Source organism: Homalodisca vitripennis, chromosome 6, assembly GCF_021130785.1.
Source record: "Homalodisca vitripennis isolate AUS2020 chromosome 6, UT_GWSS_2.1, whole genome shotgun sequence".
Taxonomy (NCBI): domain Eukaryota; kingdom Metazoa; phylum Arthropoda; class Insecta; order Hemiptera; family Cicadellidae; genus Homalodisca; species Homalodisca vitripennis.
Genome location: NC_060212.1, coordinates 152,354,221 through 152,378,247, shown reverse-complemented (window position 1 = coordinate 152,378,247; position 24,027 = coordinate 152,354,221). Strand labels below are relative to the sequence as shown.

The 24,027-nt window shown below is 32.7% G+C and overlaps 1 protein-coding gene and 1 pseudogene across 1 annotated transcript in view; both read left to right on the top strand.

Moving 5' to 3' along the window:
* The first annotated feature begins 1,910 nt into the window (after positions 1-1,910).
* LOC124365604 lies at positions 1,911-23,937 on the top strand (annotated as a pseudogene).
* The window catches only part of LOC124365602, a 40,055-nt gene continuing 38,118 nt past the window's right edge, over positions 22,091-24,027 (top strand). Inside the window, exon 1 of the mRNA XM_046821593.1 lies at positions 22,091-22,148. The gene's annotated coding sequence lies outside the window, so the exon portion shown is untranslated. The remainder of the gene's footprint in view (positions 22,149-24,027) is intronic.

The following is a 24,027-nucleotide window of genomic DNA, read 5'->3' as shown; positions in this document are numbered from 1 at the left end:
CAAAGTCTTCAGTACAGAGAAATAATAAAAAAACGAAATTATATTTTAAAAGTCACATAGTTCATAATATACTTGAAGATGATCCGGATAGGAGAGTAGAATTTTATTCTCGTATCATTGAGTTTCATGAGCTAGATCCTAATTGGTATACTCAAATTTGTTTTTGCAGACGAGTCTACGTTCTATCGTCACGGTGCTGTAAATATGCATAATTGTAATTATTACAACACCGGTAATCCGCTGAAGACTCTACTCAAATCAAAAGGAAATACTGTTTGGGCAGCTGCCACTTGTAATGGGGTGCTATCTTTACGACATTTCAGACAGTACAATGACTGAGAATAGGTATGAACAGGTTTTAAGTGAACACGTCTTGCCTCATTTTACGGTTCCTAGAAATAGATCAAGCAATCTTCCAACAAGATTGTGCGATTCCCTCCTGTTAAGCGATTACTAAATGACAACCTTCATGGCCGTTGGATTGGTTGGAGTGATTTTTATATTGGTTACTCAGATCTCCAGAATGAACTGTGTGTGATTTCTTTCTATACGGTTACTTAAAAGAACAAGTTTATACTCGTAGCTTCAATAATTGTGAGGAAATAAAACAACCAATTGAAGAGGAACTTCTCCGAATACCGCAGAATTTCTTGGTAAAAACTTACGACTCATTCGTTAAGCACTGTTATCAGTCACTATAGCTGTGGATGGATTATAGTTCGAATAATTATGGACTATAATATATTGTAGGTTTTGCTATGTATAAGCTATGTTGTAAATTTACGATTGAAATGCTTTATTTATCTAGAATAAATGATTTTACAATAAATGATTTTACAAAACCAAAAGTATTGTTTTTTTAGCTGTTTTTAAAGTATAGTTTTTCAAAATGCTACCCTTTTGTTTCAACAATTGCTAGAGTGCTGAAATTTTCACAGAATATTTTTAAAACCTAGTTAATGAATTTGAACTTAGTAGAGTTTGAAATTTTCGGTGCATAAATGGGCAACTAATATTAAATCAAACGTTCAAACCTCTTCGTGGGACACCCGGTATATCAATAGTCCGCCAATAGACGTAGTCATTTGAAGATGGAGCGACAGTAACCTTTCACATCTGGATAGCCACTGAACGGAGAAACGTCCTCCCCAAAATCTCGCTTCTAGTGGCTACAGAGCGAACAAGCGTGGCGTTACGTTCTATGATTCGAAACGAAAGTTTTCCCCCCATGGAAAACATACATCCTTAGCCCCCCAAAAGAAGTTGTTCCTTCAATAATTATTATGGTCCTGTAAAGCGAACACTTTCAAGGTGTTACGTCGATAGTTCTTGACATTATTAATAAGGTCATTCTATGTATGGGAATAATAAATGTAGTCTTGAGAATACTAGAATGATTATGCCTGATAATTATCCGTTAAAAATCCGGTAATAGGACGTTTCAAAATGTTGCGGAAAAATGCAATAGCTGAAAAAGGAATAGAATCGAAGCCGCAGCCATAAAAGTGTTGATTTTATTCAGAACACGGCAAAAATTCCTGACGTTAACAGTCAATGTATGTACTACATTAGGATGTAGGATTTAGTTTTAAATAAATCATCATTACGTCGATCGACATCTTAGAAAGCAGAAAATATGTTGTCGGCAAAATTTGCAGGAAACTGATCATTAGAAAAAGAGTGAAAAATACACCATCAAAAGTGACCTCAGTGATAGAATATTTGCCGCAGTTAAGTTATTTTCAAAAAACTTGAACTTGAAAAACTTGTGTGAATGGGGTTTGACTGTAACAAATAAGGAATTGGCTTATACAGTTGAACATAAATTATATATATTATTATTTATGATATATTCTTTGGTAACCACAATCCTATACAGCTGTTTTCATTCTTTCTCCTTGGGTCTCCTCATTATCTTCTAGGTAGGTAGGTACTCTCTTGCTTATGCCTTCTGCCTAAGTGAATAGCTGTTAAGAGACTGCATGGGGTTAAGTTTGTAGGTTAATAAAAGGTAAATTGTATTTTATAGTCAGTTATTATGTTATAACATAATATATTAGTTTATTTCAATACTTAATAAATTTTGTTTTCTGTCCATATTTATGTGTTACAACAAGGTCGTTAGTATAATCCCTAGAGCATGAAAAATTATGTAAAACCCGGTGTATTGATGGTCTGGAATCTGATGTAACTTTATAATTTTTTTAAAAGATTTAGGTCTAACTGATTATTTTATTTAGTTAACGATATATTGTGAATCAGGAATAGTGAGATACAAAACATATAATTTTAAATACATGTTAAATGAGAGATCTAGAAAATATTTTACTTATATTAAAATAAGCTAGTTAAAAGAAATTCCAAACATTGTCTATGGCTGCTGTATAATATTCGTCCAACACTCAAATGATTGATAATATTAAACCATAAATTTTATATTAAAAGTAGAAGTAAGGATTGATAAAATATCAAAATTCTAGAGTCTTATCACAAATGCTTGACAGATCTAAAAAATAGTCTATTATCTAACTATGTTAGGTAGGAAAACTCCCTTTTAGAAAAATGTATGGTGTTTGTTGTGTATGTTAAAAAATCTTTTGTGGAAATCAAAATATATTACTAGGTAATAAGGAAATTGTTGGAAGTGGTTTTAGATATAATGTGGGTAAAGAAAATAGTCGATATAATAATATATCTCAAAACCAAGTCGTATGTATTATTACATACCAATCATTGGATGATGATTATCAATAGTTGAATACAAAATTTGACCTATTTAAATACATGTTAAATGAGAGATCTAGAAAATATTGTACTTATATTAAAATAGGCTAGTTAAAAGAAAGGTAAATCTTAAGCTCAGCGACTACCGCTCCGATCGCCGTAATTTTTTGCACTCTAACACAGGTTAACGTAATTTCACCGAAAAAAATAGTCCCGATTATCGCCGTAGCCGTTTACTCCCCCCCCCAAAAAAAAATTTTTGAAAAAAAATAAAATTAAAAAAACCTGACTGACAGTGCATTTATTGGTAAATATTAAGATCAGCGACTACCGCTCCGATCTCCGTAAGGTTTTTCGTACTAACACAGGTTAACGTAATTTCACCGAAAAAAAAATAGTCCCGAATATCGCTAACATATAAAAACCAGTTTTTAAACGGCAGTACAATGTTGGCAATACAAAACACATAAATAACAAGATTTTTGACTATCAAACTAAAAACAATGGCCGACCATGGACCGTTTTGATGAATTGACAGTAGCCACGTGACAAACAGGAAAGGTTTCCGATTGGCCGGACGGGTCACGTGACCTATAGGACGGCTTCGATTGACAGCCAGACGTACACAAACAAACCCACATGGACAAGGAATAATTAGTGAAGTTATTGACATGGCTTGCGATGGTTCTTGTCACACGCTAAAAAGACCCTAGCTTGCCTATTCAAAATTCAGATCACGCGATGCTTGCTCTTTTAGAAAAAAAATTAACTCGAGCTTGCAAAGTCCAAGCCCAGATCACGCATGACTGCTTACACACACAACACTCAGACAGAACTAACGCAGGTTTCATTACCGGCAAAAGATAAGCGGCGCGCGTTTATTACTGATAAGATAAGACGAGTTTATACTAGAATTAGTACATGGACTACTACCCTACGAACTAATAACACCAAAAAAACGAATAAATGCATTGTCAGTCAGGTTTTTTCAAATTTTATTTTATTCTAAATTTTTTTTTGGGGGGGGAGTAAACGGACTACGGCGATAATCAGGGACTACTTTTTTCGGTGAAATTACGTTAACCTGTGTTAGAATGCAAAAAAATTACGGCGATCGGAGCGGTAGTTCGCTGAGCTTAAGATTTACCCCATTTATTCGTTTGGGTAGGGTCCAATAAGCGGACCCGGTGTTTTATATCGAAATTGGCAAACGATATTACTTAATCATAACCATCGATATAATCAATCGATACTGATTAATTATTTTTAACAATTAACTTAAATAATCTATATGAAACACTTTCAAATAATACAATTAAGGTAATATTTTAAATATCACATAAGTAACATTGTGTATTAAAAATGGCTGTCAATCTTAGGAAGCTTCACGAAATTGCTTTAAAAGACAATAAAACATGTTTTTTATGGTTTCAGAATGTTGGGGTTAGTACCTAAGAATCCATTATGTTGATATTTGTGGAAAGGTAACAAATGTAACTGTCAGATGATCTAACATGGTCGTCTTCAGATGCAAAAAAGAAAGTAATGGTAAAGGTTATTTGTTACAACATTAAATTCACATTTTATTTAAAACATATGATTGTTATTACTTTTATATCGATTGATAGTCTATGATTCGATATGCGAATATTAGGTATCGATGATTATATTCTTCGATATAAAACACCGGGTCCGCTTATTGGACCCTACCCATTTGTTTTTTTGGTGTTATTAGTTCGTAGGGCACGTAATTTCACCGAAAAAAGTAGTCCCGATTATCGCCGTAGCCGTTTACTCCTCCCCCCCCAAAAAAAAATTTGGAAAAAATAAAATTTGAAAAACCTGACTGACAATGCATTTTATTCGTTTTTTTTTTGGTGTTATTAGTTTCGTAGGGTAGTAGTCCATGTACTAATTCTAGTGTAAACTCGTCTTATCTTATCAGTAATAAACGCGCGCCGCTTATCTTTTGCCTGTTAATGAAACCTGCGTTAGTTCTGTCTGAGTGTTGTGTGTGTAAGCAGTCATGCGTGATCTGGGCTTGGACTTTGCAAGCTCGAGTTAATTTTTTTTTCTAAAAGAGCAAGCAGCGCGAAGCGCTGCGCAGCGGGCAAGCATCGCGTGAATCTGAATTTTGAATAGGCAAGCTAGGGTCTTTTTAGCGTGTGTGACAAGAACCATCGCAAGCCATGTCAATAACTTCACTAATTATTCCTTGTCCATGTGGGTTTGTTTGTGTACGTCTGGCGGTCAATCGAAGCCATCCTATAGGTCACGTGACCCGTCCGGCCAATCGGAAACCTTCCTGTTTGTCACGTGGCAACTGTCAATTCATCAAAACGTCCATGGTCCGGCCATTGTTTTTAGTTTTGATAGTCGAAAATCTTGTTATTTATGTGTTTTGTATTGCCAACATTGTACTGCCGTAAAACTGGTTTTTATATGTTAGCGATAATCGGGACTATTTTTTTTCGGTGAAACTACGTTAACCTGTGTTAGTACGAAAAACCTTACGGCGATCGGAGCGGTAGTCGCTGATCTTAATATTTACCAAAAGAAATTCCAAACATTGTCTATGCTGCTGTATAATATTCGTCCAACACTCAAATGATTGATAATATTAAACCATAAATTTTATATTAAAAGTAGAAGTAAGGATTGATAAAATATCAAAATTCTAGAGTCTTATCACAAATGCTTGACAGATCTAAAAAATAGTCTATTATCTAACTATGTTTAGGTAGGAAAACTCCCTTTTAGAAAAATGTATGGTGTTTGTTGTGTATGTTAAAAAATCTTTTGTGGAAATCAAAATATATTACTAGGTAATAAGGAAATTGTTGGAAGTGGTTTTAGATATAATGTGGGTAAAGAAAATAGTCGATATAATAATATATTTCAAAACCAAGTCGTATGTATTATTACATACCAATCATTGGATGATGATTATCAATAGTTGAATACAAAATTTGACCTATAGATATTCATAATTGGGTAGACTTTAATAAACGGCCTATACCCGTTATTCAGTTGTTTTTATCGAATGGTTCAATGTTTTTATCCGGAATAATTCGATATTACAATTTATTTAACTTAACATATGATTTCTACTTATTAGCTATAGTAATTTTAAAAACAATAAATTTTAAAACAATCGCTAAAAGTAACTAATATTTTGAGTTTTTGAAAATGGCGATAAATACGAGGAATATATGTGAGGTATTTCTTACAAGTGACGAGATTTGTTTAAGTGGCTTCAACATGTGGTTTTGGCTCCTGGTAACCCATGGGGAGAAATTCCTTTCTTTCCTCCCATTTCACAAAAGCGGTTACTCATTGATATCAAGCTGGATAAGTTATAAATATTGTAAGGTTTCTTTGATATCTAAGAGTAGGCCATAGTTGGTTTTGTTGTTTTGTAATGTTATTGTTAAATTTATGTTTTTAAAATTGTAATGTACGAGATTCTTCTTGCTACAGTAATTTATTACAACTTATTGTGGACGATTTTTACATATCGAAGTTGGATAATATATCAAACCATTCGATAAAAACAAGCGAATAACGAGTGTAGGCCGCTTATTAAAGTCTCCCCTCATAATTAATCATCGCCAGCTTACTTTATTTAGACTAGTGACGTCACTACCAGCTGTTGTTATTTCGTTTATGCAGGAGAAGGTTAGTGACAATGAAAAGAACAATGGCAATTAATATGCAAATATTGGCTCAAAATGTTTTTATGAAAAATAAATCTTTTTTTCTTCTCTTAAGACAAGAAGCTGAGAAATTACAATTAGTCCTAAAAGGGCCTTTGTGCTGCTTCCGGAATAACAGGATATGGGTGAGGTTGGGGAAAGGGCCACCTCCTGTCAAGATCCGTTTTGCCATTATAAGTGCGGCATTTAAACTATAAAATGTATGAATCGGAACCATGCATGTTTTCTTAAATTAGACACAGTGTCAACTCTCACATAACCTATTGTTACTTCACCCCGTTAAAGGGTAGGTTATTCAAATTTGTTTATTATACAAAAATATAAATCTTTAATTTATTACTATGTATGTAAAATTCAATATTTATTTTGTTAAATGAAACTTAAAAATTATTTTCTCTTGCTATTTATTTTTTTTTAAGCGTTAGTAAAGAAACATTTTTGCTAGAAAGCCTATTTCATAACAAAGAATTAGATGCAAGATAAAATTATTTTTGTTGAAAAATTAAAATAATATGGTTTTTTTAACAAACATTTTTAAGGCTGTAAAATGCGTTAGTCTGTAATGCACTAACCATCCGTTAAATCATAGCCTCTATTGCACATTACCTAAACAAAAATATCAGTCTTAAAAATAGTTTTTAAAGTCTTTGTAGCCTTCTGTTAAATTGTCTTGTTACAGGATGACATAACCAACAATTTTGAGCACTAAATAGCTCAAATTGATTGATTGTTTAAATGATAAATGTCACGAAATTTTTATTTTTCAGATAAAAGTAATTATATTAAAAGATGACAACCCAATTCTTCAACCGACTAGGCCAACTAGGGCTCGGAGTGGCAGTCGTGGGAGGAGTTGTAAATTCTGCTCTATTCAATGGTGAGTATAGAAAATGTGCTATGATAAAAAAAACATCATAATATTATAATTCTCACTTTTCCATCGTGTAGATGATTATCATGTCAATTTTGGACAACAACACTGCAATCAGTAGTTTGATTCTTTCATAATATTTTAAATTTACCTCAGGATGGTTTTTTTTTTTTCACCTATTAATTGGAGTTTTTTTTAAGAAAAATATTTGTATGTCACTCAAAGAGAAAAATGAATTTAATTGAAATATTTTTTTATTTATATTAGTACATAAATCGTGTCAATTATTTACAATAAAATAAAAATTATGTATTCTCACTAAGGATCATACAATAATTGTGTATTAACCAATATGAGTACTTAGTCTAAACAATGCAGCAACAATAAATTCAATAAAACCCCATTTTATAATACTTATAATTTTCATAAACAATGTACTGCACGGAGCTCACAAATGGAGTAACGAGAGGAATGTGTGCTGTCAATCACTTTTCATACATTTCTAAAAACATTGCTCATGCTAGACTATGACTAATTTACGTACGTTTTTATATGAATTAAATGTATTTGATTTGTAATAACAAAAAATAATTAGACTATATATCTTTTCTTTAATTAGAAACATTTTATGTTTTCATAGTATTATTAGTCATATTGTTTTGGTCATTGTTCTTTTATTTTGGTCTATTATGCTATTTTCATTTTTTAGTGATTCTAATGTTTGTAATTATCTTAATATGATTGTAACATTGTTTAGTACCAATAATTTTGTTTTTACTTTTGTAGCTATCAATTTATTTCACAAGTTTAAACTACATGCATAAAAAAGTATTGATAATCTCAAGTACAAAAGAGTAAGCCACCTTGTAATAGGTAACATAATTTAGGAAATTTAGTTAAATAATAAGTATATATTTAAATAGACACTGTACATGTTTTAAGTACATACATTTTGATAATTCCTAAATTACGAGTACTGATTAAATAATGCACTAGGTTAACTATGCTATTAACAACGACAAAAATGACACTTAATGTAAATAAAGCACATTAAGAGTCCACAATGCGGACAACTAGTTGTTATTGAGATAGGCAGGCACTATGGTGAGGGGTGGGGAAAGTGTAATGGTATAATTTTGGAAAGTTTGAGGAATTTGCTTCAAACTATCCCACTCCCCCGTACCCCTCGCTACAACAGATACAAGCTACTTACAGTACAGGTATGCTTCAAACTTTTCAAAATTATATAATGTTCGTCAATAAAATAATTTTTAGACAGTATTTGGATTTTTTTAACACTTCAATTTTTGTATATGTAGGAAATTTGTTTAAATAGTTTGCATCAATGTAACTTTTCTTTTTTAAATATCCAGCTTATGCGATTCATTTGCTATATTGCCCTTTTTTAATATAATAACAGTGATTGCTTCCTAATAAAGGTAGTTTTTTAGCTTACATTAGTTTTTTAGTGTAGAGAATGTCTTGGAAACATAATAACTATAAACTGTCATAATACCCAAGCTCGAAAATTTGTTTTTGACTTTATTGTTCAAATCAAGCGTCAAAATACTACTTTTTGTAGTATTAGTATCTAATTTCAATTAAATTTGTATGTAGCTTTATAAATGTATAAGCCAAACACAATTGCAGAGTCTACATAAGAAAGTAAAGGAGTCTTAAAGCATTGATTAAACAAATTTGTGACATTCTGTAAATTACAAATAATCCTGAGGTAATTTTTTAAAGAACTAGATCAACATGCAAATCCCAAGTTAACTGATTTAAACAATGTATCTTTAAATAGAATTACTGGCTTATTGATTAATTTGTTTAGAGGAGAAAACAATAAAATTAGTTTCACTTTCATTAATCAATAGTTGATGTTCATTTAGAGCTAAATTTGCATTATCAAGATCTATAAAATATTGTCAAAGTCAAGTAGGTCACTGAGCTTAACATTAGTATCATCAGTAAATAAGAAACATTTATTTAGTGAGTAATCATTGACCAACTGTGGCAAACCCTTTAAATAAATCATAAGTAAAAGAGGTACTAAAATAGACCCTTGAGGTACACTATGTTTAATTTCTAATAATGGAGATGAATTGTATGTTATTGTGTTGTTAACTTAGTGTCTAATTTCAATATATTGTTTCCTGTTTGTCAAATGATTCTTAACCATCAGCGCTCGCAGGGTGGGGTCGGCCTGCCGATGCATTGTTTCACCGAGTTCTCGCAGGACAGGGCCGATCTGCCTACTGCGTAGCTACTGCTTATTGCGTCATAGACAGAATATTTCAGTGAAAACCGAGTAGAATCTATCTTAAGGGGAGTCGGAACGCAAAATAATAAAATTTATACAATTTTTTTTTTATTTTGATTTGTTAGTTTATTCCCTTTAAAAAAATATAACTCTCACAGTTGTATCTTATTCCTAAGTTTCAAAATTAAATAAAAACTAGAGGTATGTCAGCTGTTTTTGGTCGGAAAACGCGTTGAGAAAGCTGACCACTTCTTTCAGCACATTGTATAGTGCACACTTCTCTATACACAGAGAAGTTTTAACCTCTATGACTTGATTCTTACTCTGTGTTACCTCTAATGTTACTTGACATCTGATTTTCCTATTAGCCTATGTTTGTTGTGAAATAAATAAATAAAAATAAAATTAGGTGACGGTAAGGTGCTTGGGGGAAAGAAAAGACTAACAGACGCCCAAATAGAAAAATTACAAACATATTATGGCCTTGCAATAAGAAGAGGTGTAAAGAATGTAGAAGAAATGAAGAAAAATATTCGGGCCACCTACTTTCATAAACTCTCCACTAATGAAAATCCTCAACACGGTTTGTGTCCGAAAGGCGTAGACTCGTGGTGTGGTTATGAGAAGGCTAAGGCTCAAGGTACAGTTTATGACCACAAAGATAGCCTACCTGAAGAGATAATGTTAGAAATAAAATACATCTACAGGGCACTAACAAATTCTGAGTTGTTAAAATAATGTTTACACGGACATACGCAGAATCCAAACGAGAGCTTCAACAATGTGGTATGGGCCAAAATTCCAAAACGGGTAAGGCTGGATACGTTGAAACTTGGTGTATATGATGCTGTCACTTCGTTCAATGATAGAAATAGTGGCAAACTTGAAGTTTTCCAGAAGCTTGGACTAAGTTTATGTGATAGGTCAGTGAGTGCTTTGCGCGGAATTGATGAATTGCGACAGAGGAAAAGTGAGAAAGCTGCGGAAGGAATAACGAAAGAAGCCAGACAAGAAAGAAGAAAAAGAAGAATGGTTCAAAATGAAAAGTATGATGAAGCAGATGGACCCCAGTATGGCCCAGGACTTTTATAAGGTAGACCTAGAGCCTCATTTAGTCTTGTTTTCACAATAAATGCGATTTCCGGAAAGTTAGCATTTTTCTCATAAAGGTACATTTTTCTCAGGAAGTATTCAAGATACAGTACTGATATTTTTTGCACGTAATCTATAGGCTATTGCCAACAATCAGACCCAATTGCATGCAATTTGCAATCTTAGTTTTGCTGCTATAAAACTTTTACCAAACGATTACGTGATTTTTTAAATTGATTTGGAAAAAAAAATTTTTCACTAGGAAAAACTGTTTGAAAATTATCCAAGTTGGGTCTGATTACACAAAATAAGGTAATAAACAAATGTTGAAAAAATTATGACTGTAGCCTAAGTACTTTCTGATAAAAATGTACCTTTGTTAACATGGGGAAGATGGGCGTTCCGACTCCCCTTAACACATATTTCAATACATGATACAATCAAAATAATCGACTTTGAGAAAACTGGTAGCTTCCAAACACTGAATAACTTAATTTCCAAATCAGTTGTTTAGGTTTATTGCCGCAAACGTCATGTGGATTGGTAGAAAAGGTAAGAGAAAGAAAAAACACAATTTTCCTACTAGGCCATCATGTTTTACGTAAGTATGTAATGTATTTTTTACCCTGTGTACAAATGTTCTTGTTATGTTTCAGTGGATGGAGGTCACAGGGCGGTCATTTTTGACAGGTTCACGGGTATCAAGCAAGGAGTGGTGGGAGAGGGAACACACTTTTTTATACCCTGGGTGCAGAGACCCATCATATTTGATGTTCGATCACGCCCAAGAAACGTTCCTGTCATAACTGGAAGCAAAGGTTTGATAATAACGAATTCGATCTATTTTGTAATAATAACATGGTTACGAAAATATAGAGGTTAAAAAAGGTGGATGCGTAGTAGACATATGATGTCACTGGAGTTAGCCATTTTCGTATCATCATTACAATAGTTTGAAGATTTATTACTTTGTGGCTAAATGTCAAGTGTTTTCAACGATAATGTAAATAATTCTCGTACTTCATAGTATCGTTTAGTTTAATAAAAGTACATAAATATGTTAGCACCTTAAAAAGGCACTACCATAACATTAATTAATTGATACCACAGAGCAGCGGTTTTCAACTAGGGGGGTGCTCCCTGGGGAGGTGTAGAACATTTTTAAGGGAGGTGTCAGTGTTTACAATAATAGGAAAGTGTTGGAGAACACAGTTTGCAAGCGATTCTTGTAATGCTACTTGTCATTTTGTTTATCGTGTGATTCATGATGCTTGTATGGTTTATTAATTTAGTTTACTCCGCTTTGTTGGAATAAACATAAAAAGTGGGACGGAAAAACTTGTATATTATTGTAATATGCCTGCAAATTGGTAAATAACTGCAAAAAATACTGTATAGTGATGATTGTATTAAATATGGATTAATTTTCATTCACAAAAAACTGCTGTTATTCACCTCAGCGCGTTATTTTGTAATGCTATTTTTGAGTAATCATTCCGTGCAGCCTACATGTATGAAACCCTACTGGAAGTTTTAGAATAGAAAACAATAAAAGCTGTTTAAGATAGAATTTAAAAACCATGGCATTTAACTTAGAATTAAATGGGATTCATTTTCAACTATACAATCATGAACCACTATACACTGTAATTTATTTATAGATTCTGAATTGCTTGATGAAGTAAGTTAAACAAAAATTTGAATGGATCTCTCATATTAATAAATTATGTTAAAAGTAATTTCAGGCCTATATGCTTTTAAAAGAGCTTACTTGTGAAGAAATCACAATGAAACAAATTTATTTTTACTCGTACATTCAAATATATTGTATGGTATCTCCTTATATGGATCTATATCTAATTTGAATTTAAATAAAATTGTAATACTTAAAAACCCAATTAGAATAATTCTAAGTTTAGGTTTATAGAGATTTAGTAAAGAATAAATGTAATGATCTTAGAATTATGACAGTATATGTCCTTTATATAATTAAAACTATAAAATAAACCAGTCTGTTATCTCAGTGAAAAGCGGACATTGTTATGATACAAGAAGTCAAGAAGAGGTACAAAACTGGACTCACAATTTACTTTTTTGAGTAAAAGATAGTTACACTGTTCAATAAGTATTATGCTATCAATCTCATTGAAATTTGTAGGATTAATTAAAATATTCAAAATTTATTTAAACAGTTTAATGATTTAATTTAGCACCTTTATTAAGAGATAGAATTTGAGGAGTTTGTCTACTAGATCATATATATATATATATATATATATATGAGCCATATTTATGTGCTAGTGTTTGTGTGGTTTATTTATTATATTACACTGTTTTTTGTCTTAGTTGGGTTGTATAACATTGTAATAGTATTTTTTATTTATGACGCTATTCATTGTGCATTGTGCAAACATATGAATAAAGGGATTCTGAGAAGTCTATTTTGGTAAAAAAATGTTTTTTTACATCCAGCCTTTGTAGTCTACTTCCGCTTAAAGGGATGCAGTCAATAATATCAACTTCAGACTATGCCACACCATTCAAAAGACCATCTTTGGTGCCGTATTTATTCTCTGTATGTTAACCCTCTCCCGCTCACATTGTTTCCAGGCGCTCACGGTGCTTCTAACCTCAATTAATTCTCTCTGCCGGTCGAGCTCGGTCAAAATACGCAGTACCTCAACTTACACACGTTCTGTCATTGTAATTAACTATAATTATATATATGAATTATTTTACAATATATTGTTTACTACTAAATGTTGTGAAGATTAAACTTACTTTTTTATTGGAAATATCCACACCTTTTTCTTGATGATATGTCAGGAAGCAGGGATGTTTACAAAAAGTGGTTGAACATTGTTTGCAATTCCAGTAGCTTCTAATTGGATTTCCAGACTTTGTTTTCCTCCCATTTTCGCGGCAAATAATACAAACAGTGGCACAAGACCGCTTTTCAAGTACATGAAAATGTTTGGGAGAGACTGTACCTATGGGCAAACTACGTTTTCTTCCCAATTGCTTCCTAGAAGTGAAGTTTCCTATTAGTTCTTCTACAAGATTTTTCCGAAACTGTAGTTGTGTTTTACCATGTTTGTTTTCAGAGGGAAGGTTTGTAAGTTTGAATATTGTAGAAGAGTTTACAATTGCCGTATTCATGATAAAATTGTATAAATACTTCCACCACTTTTTTGAAGGCCTACCAAAGTTGTAATAACTTCGATATTGATCCGACTTATCTACACCCCCCATATTTTGTGTGTATTGAATCACAACTTGAGGGCAGTCAACTTTTACAGTTTGATTGCCGTTCCCGGTTTTTCGGTCTATTTGTGAGACGATGTTGGGATTAGTTTGTTGAAAAAAACAAAACATCTCTGTTGTCATGCCATACAGTCGCCACGACTTGACCACTTTGTCTACACACACTTTCTCCCCTTTTTAGTTTTAAAGATTTTGGTTTTTTAAATTCCTGAGGCCATCCAAATCTATTTGTCCTTACAGTTCCACACGAATAAGTATCTTTTTCCAGCAACTTGTTACACAAATCAAAAGAAGAAAAAAAATTATCATAGTATACATGGTGGTTTTTCCCGTAAAATGGTTCCGTTACGTCCATAACTACCTGCTCCCCAAGTAACATTTCTTTGTTTCTTTCTACCTTTTTACTCAAGTATACCTTTCCGAACAAAAATTAACCGGTTTTACTGCAACAACACGCCCACATTTTAATTCCCCATTTTTTTGGTCTTTTTGGCATGTACTGTTTCAAAAAGTATCTACCTTTGAACCCTACCATTGCCTCATCCACTGATAAATTACAGCCTGGTTTGTAGAATTTTTTTAAAACCATCAATAATATTCAAAACCGAACTAACTTTATGTAAAACATCTTCAGTTTCTAATGTGGGGTCACTTACATGGAAATATTCGTTAATTTTTTTATAACGACACAAAGTCATTGCTTGTTCAACAATAGGGCATTTTATGATATTACCTTGGAAATAATCCCTAACCTCTGGAAGGTCATACATTCCCATATAAATTTCTATACCAACAAAAGCTTTCATTTCATCTCTTATTACTGGTGTCCAATTTGGATCTTGTTTCTTGCTTTTATTTTGTTTGTAATCAGCATAGGCATTAGTGCGTTTTACAAGGTTATCATAAAATGAATCACCTCCCAACAACAAGTTGAGATAATCTACTTCAGATGAACCTACCTGCAAACTATGACACGGCCCGAAATCATCAACAAAAATATTTGGTTCAATGAAGTTGATTGTACGAGACCAGGGAGGAGGCACACGGACAGCTGGGCGCCGGTGGCGCGAGTTTGTTTGCGCAGTTACTTGGTGAAGGTCATTGTCTGGCCCGCCGTCACTGCCACTGCCACTGTTATCACTCCCGAACTACATCTTCAATGCCACCAACCACTTCACAAGGCTCTGGTACATCACTACACTCACTTGAATCGTCGCAATCACTATTAATAACGAGAATCGATTTCACATGAAGTGTACGACTACAACCCGCCATTGTTTCCGCACAACTAATATAAATAGCAAATAATGGAATTTAATCTACTGTAAAAGTAAAGTAAATGGTCTCCTAATAGCAAACAACCCATAGTAGTACACAATATTGCTACTGGAGAGCAGCACTTTATCGGCTATAGAGGGTAAAGCAGTGCGTGCCGATCTGTGCCGTTTAAGCTGCAGTGGCTATGTGGTGGCCGTGCCGATTCATGCCTTGCGAGCGGGAGAGGGTTAAACCGATTTTTGGATAATTTGCAAACAAACTCTCATACACAACAACCATTCTTTCCACTCGCGCAGACAAGGACTTTTCATTTCAGCCTAATTTACTTACTTCAGTCACCCAGCCAATTTTCCATATTAAAAGTAACAGTAATAGTGTTATATTCAAATGTTGTTTGGTTTCGCACCCTTCATTTAAAATTACTAATTTATTGATGATCAGTTGCTCCCCAGTCTAGAACCCTTTTACTATGCAGTAAGTTATAAAAACATATTTCCAAAATATTGTCCACCATTGTTATGTATTATAAGGTACTAAATTAGATCATTGTTACCTAATAATAAACATTAAAGAAATATGAAAATTTCCATTACCGACTGTTATTTTTTATTTCATTTCATATGTCTGTTAATATACTTTTGTCATATAATAACACTTTGGCAAACTGTTTGATTGGTATTGTAGGATATAGTGTTTTGTACAGATGATTTTTTTTTCAGGTAACTCACAGATTTGATTATATGGGCTATTTTAGAATAGACTGATATTTTTTTAACCTTGTTCTTTCCATAATCATGGGTCAAAGGCCTGGGCGAGTATTTGATCAAACATAATGTAAGATAGAGATGATATAATATTGTTCAAAACCATTCTGGTCACGAACAGAATTGAGACCTATGATTCTAATCACGGAGAAAAATCCAATGACTTGTGTCTTATAGCCATTGGCTCTTCAAAAGGATATTGTTTCTTATTTTTTATTAGCTATATTTATTTATAGTCAGCTGATATTATTAATTGTCTGATTGGCAATCAAATGTCTTCATGTTGTAATAATTTTGTGCGTATGTTGTCTACAAGTTCAGTCATATTATTAATGAAGTGATTACAAATATTATTGAGTTAAGCAATGAGCTCGATAATGAAATTTGATTTAACCTTCTACGAAGTAATGATTGATATTTTAAGGTTATAAACAACTTCTGTCCTTAATCTAAATAAATCTTATTTTTATTTCAGACCTCCAAAACGTAAACATAACCTTGAGAATACTGTTCCGCCCAGTGCCCGAACAGTTACCGAAGATATACACAATCCTGGGAGTTGACTACGATGAGAGAGTCTTACCCCTCCATCACGACTGAAGTGTTAAAGGCAGTTGTTGTGTTAGATTTTCAGTTTTGTCCAGCCAGTGGTAGTAAAACAGATATTTTTCATTAATTTGATTTAATTTTTCTCAAACTTTTTGCTGTCTTGAACTGCTTTATTACCTGTTTCTAAGGTTTTGTGCTTTTAGATATGCCAAAATAAGAATGTATGTGTAGGCCCAGTTCGATGCTGGAGAGCTGATCACCCAAAGAGAGTCAGTGTCGCAACAAGTCAGTAAGAGTTTTGGTCGACTAGAGCTGCACAATTCGGAGTGATATTGGATGATATTTCTATTGTAAGTGTGGCTTAACTCTTCTTCTCAATTGTTTTGAAGTGAAACGCTTGTGAAAAATATTTTGTTTTGCCAATAATTTTGTTATAACGATTTTATTAATAGGTAAAAAATCTCCTTTTTCAGACTCACTTTAACTTTTGGAAAGGAGTTCACTCAAGCTGTTGAGTTGAAACAGGTAGCACAGCAGGAGGCTGAGAGAGCGAAGTTTCTTGTTGAGAAGGTAATTAAATTATATTACATTTATTATATTTATATTTTATTATATTTATATTATATATTTTATTACAGCTTTGAATAAAGATCTATGACTATGACTATATTACAACTCAAATCATAAAAAATTAAATACAGAAAATATCCATTAGTATGACATTCTATTATATGGCATTGCTAGAATCCAGAATCAAAAACAGTTTCATGAGTTTATTGTTACCCACAACCAAAAGAGTGCAGAGCTCTTTAGTACTTGAATTTGATTTGCATTGGAGGAACTTACTCGTCAGGGTATGGATGTGCTTGGAAGCGGTCAGTTGGGCTCTGGAGTTACATTGTATTACTATAACATGATTTTATTTAGTTTGCTGTATGTCATTGTCAGAATGAGACAGCTTTAACTGTATATTAAAGTAAATAAACCTTGCATTTAAAAAATATTGTACTAGCCTACATAAGTAGTAAACATTTATTCTTGTTTACAATAAAATATGGTTATAGTTTATACACATTGTATGATTTTTAAAATACTAGCATGAGAACACTTAGTTAAAACACTTCACATATTAAATAACTAGGGGAAATGGACAACTAGCCACCTATAATCAGTTTGTAGTGACTTGTTTCTATTTTAAGTAATCATATGGGGGGGGGGGTGGGGGGGGGGGGGGGTGGGGGGGGGGGGGGGTGGGGGGGGGGGGGGGTGGGGGGGGGGGGGGGTGGGGGGGGGGGGGGGTGGGGGGGGTATAGTTTTATTGATAATAATTTTAAATACTCTAAAGGCAAACAAAGAATATTATGTTTTGACATATATAACAGATAATTATTTGAAATATTAAATTTAGCCTACAGTACTGATTGTAATTTGTGTAATGTTTCTTTTATAAATACTTGTTTGAAATATAATATTGATACTACTACAAAAGCATGTTCTGTAGTAAACTTGATAAATACTGACACAATGTCTAGCTGCTAGGACATTGATGATGCAAGATTTCTCATAATTTTGTTTTAGACCTACAATGAGGAATTTATTTTAAAATCAGGCAGAGCACGATAAGCAGACCAAGTTTTTAATATTGATTAGGCCTAGTATAATCATTGATACATAACATTTGTTTATTGAATGCTAAACTATCAATCGATATCAATGTATCTATAGTCATAATAATCAGGTTTGAAATTAAAATAATTAGTTTAATATGCACAGTGACAATCCTATAAACAATAAAAGAACCACAATGATCAAGCAAATAATTAGAACAGAAAATAGGAAATTTGTGGAACTATTTATATGTTTTCTTTTAAGTGGTAGTGATTAACTGCTTTCAAAAAGTGGTTGAAAGCATCATCTCCAGAAAACCATACCTCTCTTCTGTACAAATACTCAAAATGCAAGCAGGTCGGTTGGTATGCCACTTTATAAACTTCATTTCATTGCCCTCCACGAGCTTTTGACTATCTGAGTATTAGGACCAGTAGCCAGGTGTAAAGAATTCCCACTAAGGTTGACAGGAAAAATGGACTAAACCAACATTCACTCAACCCAAAATATGCCTTTCACATGTCTATGACTTACTAAGGTTATCAACATAATAGGATTTTCGACACTACACCAACATCTTGAAGCCAAGATACACTGTATCATTATTTAACCAATTTCATTGTTTTCTAAAGTTGACTCTGTCATTTTGACTTTGATAAAGTCACTTATTAAAATATTAAATATTAGTTTAAATATCTCTATAAAAGTGTTTGGGGTTGATGCAAATTATATAAGTCAATTATTTTTTTTAAATTAATTAAGCAGTATCGGTTGGTTACGATAGTGTATAATTTAGTAATATCGTTTATCAATATTGATATAAAAAACTGGGCCCCTTATCATACTCTCCCTTTAATCCCAACATGTGGGAGTAAAGACATGGTAAGTATTGGGATTTGGGACACCCTCAATAACAATCTAAAACTACCTTTACAATATTTATGATAATATACTCAGCCATTAACATCATACATTTTAGTGAAGAAACTAATAACCTCCATCTGCCCATATAACTTAGAAAAATTGTGGTACTGGCAAGCCCATTTTAACCAATTTGCAAGTAGGTTTTTAACCCTGTTTTACTACTGGTAATTTTCCCTAAAACACTAGGTACTGTATTACTGTGGTTTAAATAGTATTTTAAACTATTAAAAGCTATTTTTTTTGGTTATGCCTAGCAAAAAAATAAAATAATACAAGTTATGTGCTTTTTTATAAATTCAAAAAATGAAAAACTGGTATTTTTGGTATGGTACACATATAAAAATACTGATCCTGTCAACTTCCACCCTAGCCAATTAATGGTGGTCTCTCCCGCCAATCATTATCGCCTTAGACCATGCAGCCATCCTGACCTTATGTCATGGCCTTACAGATTAGCTTACAATTTTTTGCTCCTGCAAGGCTCATACTTATTGCTTCCTATTGTGCTTACTTAATCCACTCTAATGTGTCACAATCGGAACTCATACCACTTATAGGATTAAAATGTTTTAAAACGTGGTTACTTTTATGCGAAGGTACACACAAACATACACAAATATATATATATATATATATATGAATGCTATGAGTCCTGATTTTGACACATTAGAGTGCATTAAGTAAGAGTTATACATATAATTTCAATAAAAGTACTTGGTGTGCCAGGAATCGAACCCAGATCTCTCATTTGGCGGATGAGTGTGTACGACTGCACCAATGTTTTTTTAAATGAAATCGGACTATTGCCATTTATACAAATTTTATAAATGTATATATATTTATTTGTTCAAAGTATGCAGAAGTTGCATGTTGTTGAGCAATTCTTGTGTAACAGTAAAAATATCCCTAGTTCCCTGGCTGTTTCCAAAATTATTAAAAAAATCTAAATATAAATAAATGCAGAATTCATTACCTGATAAGAAAATATGTACATCTGTGTCACCAAATTTACCTAAAAACGCAACGGTTTTATGATAGGTTTATGATAGCAATTTAAAATATTGCTTTAACATACAAATTCAACAAGTGTTATAAACATCATAGTAATCGCAAATTTGTGTTCTAGGAATTGAAATTTATGTCTTAATAGCAAAATTATAACAAGTAAATTTACTGTTTATGTTGATATTTAACAAAAAGTTCTTTTGCAAAACCAGTAATTTGATCACATTGTGTAGAATCTATGCTTTCCATTGCTATATAATACATGTGGTAAATATTTATGTTTGTGTTTTATGCTAAGTTCGAAACATTGAAGTAAGATACATTTCAGTGTAAAAATTCAAATATTTTCAGAATATTAATTAGAAAAAAAATCACTTACTTAATGAAAAATCATGCAATAAAACAAATACACTATTTACCATATACACCCTAACGATTATCAAAATATGTTTCATACTAAAAAAATACATTGAAACAGTTTTTATTTGTCGAAACTAAAACGATGCTGACATGGGTATGATATGATAGAAAAGGATAATAGTTAGTATTGATAGTTTGTAGCCTTTCAAACTATTTTCTGGGTTTGGCACTATATCTCAAGGTCTCAGTCTCACATTTTGAGTAATACTAATCATGAATTAAATAAAGTACAGATAAGTAATTTACTTGACTTAGGCATATGTGACCTTATTACTACAGAATTTCCTATTGTTGACTCGGGTTTTAATAATGATGATATTCTCTTAATTGCTTCAACCTTACAAGAATAGTTTCATACTTTCAGTGCAATTGAAAGTTAACTCTTTCCTGACTAAACAAACATAACTAAACTATCCGAAACATAAGTACTTTATATGTTTGCTAAAGTCAAGTTTATCGAATGTTTCAGTATCTATTTGGTATAGTTTTAATTCATTGTGCACATGCATATATCATATTTTGTTATTTGTTGGGGTGATTGATAGTTAAATACATCACAGAAGCAAAGATGAAACAAAGACTAGCTGTGAGTCGCTGGGCACTGTTGAGTGAACCAAGAGTGGGTGAATTCATTTTTAGTTGCTGAACTTACAGCCTGCATTCACCTAATACTCACTTAGTTTCAGCAAACTAAAGGAATTGATCACTATCTAAAAACAGTTTTGCAACATTTCTCTTGATGTAAAGTTTAGTTCGCACCACGAATTTTAGTGTGGAAAGTTTAAAAAAGTACTATTGTGCCATATGTGTACTAAATTTTCTCAATACTTGAGGCTTTTTCACTTTAACATTACGAATTCAAGCAGTGGCCGTAGATAAAAGTGATCAATTGTGTTTCAAGATAGACTTCTGGAATTCTTATTCCATTACATGTCAGTTGTAATCTTAAGGAATGTTTTTTGTTTGCTCCCAGTTGTGTGAAGGGGCAGTTTCGTAAGGAGGTGGTGTGACCTGCATTTCTAGCTGCAGTCATTCATGACCAAACCTTTTTGAAATATTTATCCATTAATGAGAAGATACTCATTAGTTTTCTCATGGTACTGCCGGTGTACTGGCAGACAAAAACTCTCTCCCCCTTATTCTGTTTGATAAGATCCTCGCACAGGCCAGTGGCCCATGAGGACGGGGCAGAATAAGGCATAAAAGGAGGATCGGCCTCTCCTTACAAAAAAAAAAAAAAAAAAATACATCTAAACAATGTGGTGAAATTAATATAATATTATAACATGTTAAAATTAAAATTTAACAAATTAATAAATTAAACTACTTCTGTTATTCTTAAAACATATAAAATAAAATGAATAAGACTGATAATGTGAATATAGGTATACAGTTGCCAAAAATCTTATACCCCTGTAAATTTTTCCCATTCTTTCCATTTTCATTGCATTTTTTTCAGTGCGCATGAGATGAATTTAACTTTATTTTTCTTCTCTAATCATTTAATTCATTCATTTTGGCATCATACAATTTAATCTTGTAACTAATAAGTACAGTGACCCATTTATAGTAACTAGTATTGTTTATTTTTTCAACAGAAATTGGAAACGTAAATGGCAAATCTAGAAAAGAATCTGAATGAGTTACTTCTTGAACTACGTCAGAAACGAGTAAGTATGCTGATGCCTCTGTCATATAATTAAGTGTACATTTGTTTATTGGTTTCTTACTACTTGAGATTGATTACCCATGAATAGAGGAAATGATTAAGAGGAACGTTTAGTTGATTTTTAGAAATTTTGTTGTTTGAAATTGTTGTCCATGATTGTTTTATTATTTTTGTTTTGTTTTAGAAAATTTCATTACTATATATAATTTAGTCAAAATCTCATTAAAATTTATTGATCACTGTTTTGAATCCTAACTTTTTTATACATAAATGACATATTATACTCCAATAAGAAGTGAGTTAAGAAAGAACTGCTGCGCAACTATTTGTAAGGAATCAATTGCTAAGAAATTTAATGAAGGCTTCCCGAGCTCATTCCATAAATACTTGTTTACCGTTCTTTTCTTTTCGATCTCTAGCCTAAAAATTCTAAATTAGAACAAAATAAATGTTAAAGTTTGTTTTAAAATTATATTAACCCAGATATGCCTGAATTATTTTTTTTAATTTTTTTTAATTCTACAGTTTTTTTATACTATAAATGTATTCTTCAACACATTTTAACAATAATTGTAAAAAAATTTCATCGTCGTTTAGTAAATAATGGGTGGCCTATATATAGGACAGTAGGAAAATATGAGTGAAATGCTAAAATATTCCAAAAATGCTTTTTATTTTTAGAAGGGTTACATTTACATTGGATATATATGTTTTATGTACTTAATTCAACTGTGTTTTTAACAAAGATATATAAAACAAGCTTAAATAAAATTTTTAGTAAGTGCATTTGTAGTTTATGGCTTTGTGTGGTAATCAATAAAACATTTAGTATGAAGACCAACATCACACTTTTGGCATCTGGTAGTGCACTTGGCATGGCAATGCCCACATCTCGTTTGCTTTTCCTGAGGAACAACAAGGTGGTCCAATCTGTCAAACCTGGAGTCCCACTTTTGATTGTTTCGATGGCCGTTCCAGCCTTTGACGCGCACCCTTTACCAAATGTTTCTAGCAGGTTACAGGCAAGTCTGCGTCTGAAAGACAAGTGGTCAAGGTTCCCTCCCGCATGGCGGTGAAGTTGCCAGGCATTTTGTTCTGCACTGTCAATGCAGTCACAGATCAGAGGGAAATACCACTTCTTACCTCTGATTTGGATTCGGTACAGGCTCATATTTTGATCGCACCGGTCCACTCCGCCCATTTTTTTTTTGTTGTACTGGTGTATGAGGTTTGGTTGAGGGATGAAAGCATGTTTCTTGGCTTTAAGTGAAAAGCGTTTTACCTGATGTATGGGTTGTACACCAACAGCATTTGAAACAACAGTGACAATACTGTTGTCATTCCATCTTGCAATAATTAAATTTTCATCACATACTTTTTCGTATTCAAAAGTTCCCCTTTCTTTCTTTTTTCAAATCTTTACTATCAGTCAGTGGGCACTTTGCTATTCTGTTCTCTCTCACCGTACCAATAGCTCTTATATTCTTTTGGGACAGTTTCTCAAACAAAGGTAGACCAGAAAAAAAATTATCAAAATACAAGAAGTACGGGAAATCACCATTCTTCTTCAGAACATCACAGTACTGCAAAACAACACTGGCACCAAGGCCCAAGTGTTCATACTGAGGGTCCAAGGTGTGGCTGCTCCCTTGGTAGGGGTCTTTCCAAACTACATAGCCATTGGGTGTAGCACCAACCCAAATTTTGTAACCATAGCGAATAGGTTTGTTTCTGATGAATTGTTTCAAACCATGCCTCCCAAAATATGGGACCATAGACTCATCAACTGAGTGGTGTTCCTCATGTGGTGCGTAATCAAAAAATGTTTTGTTCAATGCATCAAACAATGGACGTACTTTTGCATACTTGTCATCAGCATT